Source organism: Gadus chalcogrammus, chromosome 20, assembly GCF_026213295.1.
Source record: "Gadus chalcogrammus isolate NIFS_2021 chromosome 20, NIFS_Gcha_1.0, whole genome shotgun sequence".
NCBI classification, from domain to species: Eukaryota; Metazoa; Chordata; class Actinopteri; order Gadiformes; family Gadidae; genus Gadus; species Gadus chalcogrammus.
Window position 1 is genome coordinate 7,909,510 of NC_079431.1, and position 4,235 is coordinate 7,913,744.

The following is a 4,235-nucleotide window of genomic DNA, read 5'->3' on the forward strand; positions in this document are numbered from 1 at the left end:
AGCATGCAAAATGTAGTCTTTATTCCATCAAAACTTTACAGACCTTAAATGTTGATAATTGTATATGCATAACATTATTAACAGATACATTGTACCTGTGCCCTGAATCCTATTTTGAAGCATGAAGTTATGAAAATCGAATGTGTTAAACACACCATCAGAAAAATCACATTAACATGGCCCAGTATTTCCCATGGGGTACTTAAATATTTAAAGAGAGACGGTTCAGGGTTAGAGGTCAGGCTGAGAAATGAGGCTCTACCACCAACTGGTCTCAAAGGAGTGCGAAATAGGCAGCAGTCCAGTTAAAGATAAATACCCCTTTTCCGAAGTCATTTTGGACTGTCATTCAGTCTTGGCTCTCTCCTGCGGGAAACGTTCATTATGCCAGGGAGGATCACTGCTAGGCTCAGCCTCTATTTTTAGAGGTCATGGATATCGATGGAATCAAGGGAGATGACACACATCTTCATAGCTGAGTGGGGTGTTTTTTGTGGGGGGTACATCAGATGAAATATGGAATGGGTGCTGCAGAAGACCACCATATATCATCCTGGCTGCCTTCAGTAGCATCTTCCCTGCTCTGAACAGTTTTTGTTCTGTCTGTCAGTCCGTCTGTGTCTCTTTCTTTCTTTCTTTCTTTCTTTCTTTCTTTCTTTCTTTCTTTCTTTCTTTCTTTCTTTCTTTCTTTCTTTCTTTCTTTCTTTCTTTCTTTCTTTCTTTCTTTCTTCTGTGCAATAAGTAATGAGGCCACCGGCGGACATTTTGTCCCTGCCATTTTCCCCGCGTTGCCCGCAATTTGAAGGAGACGGAACGCGTTAATTTGCCAACGAACAGCCAATGTTAAAAAGACATGTGTAATTGAACACGCTGCGCTAATTTCACAATCAAGTCAAATCTTGGAGGCGGCAGAGAGTCGTTTAACAAGATTTAGACAAGATAGGATGGCAGCTACTTCAATGTTGTGGTTTGGGGAGCATTAACAGCATGACAAAGGGGTCAGAAACTGAAGCACTTATGATGTGATTACAATGGAACCATGCACTGTTGGTTAAATGTTCAACGTGGTTACGTTGAACATTTAGTAATGATACAGGAAAAGAAAAATGCCTTTTTATTAGTTATGTTCTGATCCATGGTTCCAATGTTCATTCCGGCTCAGCTAATAAGGTTCACTTTGTTCTGCTTTTTCTTCGGCTCAGCCAAACAGAGCCAGTGAGACCTCTATTCCTTCAAGAAAACCAAGCTGCAGTTTGCTTGAAATTCTAACAACATAAGTGTGGAGCACAATGCAACCGTTTTTTTGTATGTTTTCGAAAATGTTGTGAGCATTTTTCAATGCTATAAGACATTCACGGTCAGCTTGTGTGTTGGAGTGCTACGACACACACACACACACACACACACACACACACACACACACACACACACACACACACACACACACACACACACACACACACACACACACACACACACACACACACACACACACACTGCAGGGTGTCCAGTCTTCACAATGGCCAAGGTTGGAACCACTTTAAAGAGACAGAAAGACACATATTTACACACACACACACACACACACACACACACACACACACACACACACACACACACACACACACACACACACACACACACACACACACACACACACACACACACACACACAAAGACCGATCGAGCCTTTCCTTTTCACTGCCGTTCTTTGGTTTCTTTATAAGCATAGGCGTCAATTACAGGGGGGACATGTCCCCACCACTATTTAAAATACGAATTTTGTCTCCACCAATGGTGTAGACCGGTGGCTTTCGCTTCAAGGGCCCTCACAGAGAGTCATGCTACGCTCAGATTGAGAAAGAGCTCCTGGCCCTTGTCTATGCTTGCACAAAATTCCATCACTACATACATGGACGGGCTGTGACTGTCGAGACTGACCATCAGCCGCTCATTACCATACAAAAAAAGCCACTTTACACAGCCTCTGCGTGCCTACAAAGGATGATGCTCCGCCTGCAGCGTTACAACCTCAACGTCATCTACATGAGGGGCAGGGAGCTCTATGTCGCTGATGCTCTCTCCCGTGCACATTTGCCCTCCACTGACCAAGCTGAGGAAATGGAGGAGTACGAGGTTATGGTGGTGGACGTCCTCTCCTCACACAGGGTTGAGGAACTGAAGCATGAGACGTTGGCTGATCCTCTCTGCCGGCGTCTCACTGAGGTCATTTCTGCAGGCTGGCCCGATGCATTTAGGGTGGTGCCACGTGACCTGAGACCGTTCTACGCCATGAGAGAGGAACTCACGAGTGACAGTGGTTTGCTCCTCCGTGGACGGTGGTTCGTCATTCCACACTCCCTCCAGCATTACTACATGCAACAGCTGCACCAGGGCCAGCCTGGTCTCGAGGCCACGAAGTGCAGGGCCAGGGAGACAATGTTCTGGCCGACCATCTACACTGACTTTGAAAGAGAAGTTTCCAGGTGTGCCCCCTGCAATGCTCTCAAGCCACACCAGCCTAAGGAGCCCCTTCAACTGCATGACATCCCTGACCTACCGTGGTCCCTCACCGCAGCAGATGTTTTTGAGTGGGAGGGGAAGGAGCATCTTGTGCTTGTTGACTCCTACTCTGGCTGGTTCGAGATAGACCGGCTCCCGGGCACAACAAGTGCCACATTGGTGGCCAAGTTTAAACGTCACTTTGCAACTCACGGAGTACCACAGCAACTCATGACAGACAATGCTGCTTACTTCACAAGTAGGGAGTTCCGGGAATTTGCGCGCAAGTGGGACTTCTGTCATGTCACCAGCAGTCCAATGGGCTTGCTCAGAGGGCTGTGCGCTCGGCCACGCACCTGCTGGAGAAATGTGCACGAGATGGAACGGACATAGATGCAGCTCTCCTCAGCCTACGCAACATGCCCAGGGACGGGTTTACGTCGCCAGCTCAATGCCTGCTCTCTCGGCGCACCAGGGCTTTTATTCCCATGACCAAAGCCATGTACTCACCCGAGGTGGAGACACAGGTCCAGATGGCCCTGACACAGGCTAGACAGAGTGGAAAGGCCTACTACGACAAATCAGCTAGGCCACTGGCTCCACTGCAAGCTGGGCAGACGGTGAGAATGCAGACAAAGAGAGGACACGACAGACTGGCAACAGTGCTAGGAACAGCACCACAACCAAATAGTTACCAGGTCAAGGTAACTATTTGGACAACAGATATATGTTACATGTTCTGTATTAGATGCTTGGGGTTTCATTATATGCAAGTCTGCTATTTTCTATTATGTGCTATGTTCTATTATCTGATATTTTCTATTACCTGCTTTTTCCTATTATGTGCCTCGTTAGCATATAACTTAAGAAGGGGGATGTAGACTATGTTGACAGTCTCAGGTTACTGCTACGGCGTGCTGACGTCACGGGGACGCACGGCATGCTGGGGCGAGTTGGTTGTTGTTGTGGTTGAACTGGGCTAATAATGCTAGTGGGTGTCACACCGTTCGCTGTCTACACTCTCCTCATTCATGCACATCTACAAAAACAATACATTAACTTATCATTCATATTATTCCTTTTTTTATTTGTATTATTCATTGTATCATTTTAAATGGCAGCAAAAAACAAAAGCGTGGAAAATGTTGGCTTGAAGTCATGAATAAAGACGTACAAAAAGGTAAAGGGGCTTGTGGCCCTACTGTTGTTGTTATTGGTGATGAGAATACAGAGAGAAGGAGGGAGGGCAGTAGGGGGGCGGTGGGGGAGGGAGACGAGGCTGGCTTCCTCTCAGTCTGAGAATCTCCTCCTCGTGTACCTATTCCCTCCAGCTGTCAGAGGAGAATGATGGAGTGCCATGCACTTTCAAGAATAGAAAGAGACATTACAAGATAAAAAACACATAAGACACGCACACACACATACAAGCACACTCATACACATGCACACACTTACACGTACACACATACAACATTGTGAGGACAAAACTGCCTTGTGGAGATTTACCCATGCAGAAGATGCAGCACTCTACAAAATCCTCCTCCTTCCCAGGCATACTCTAATGGTGCTGTTATAGATTATTTTCAAGTTTTTCATTATTAATTATAGATCCGCCCATCCAATGTACTTATATCCACCTCTTCACTAACTCCACCGGTTTATTTTTCCGTATTCAGGACTCCTTCCTGTTCCCCTTCCCTTGTGTTTATTATTAGAGGGCTGAAGGACCCTTC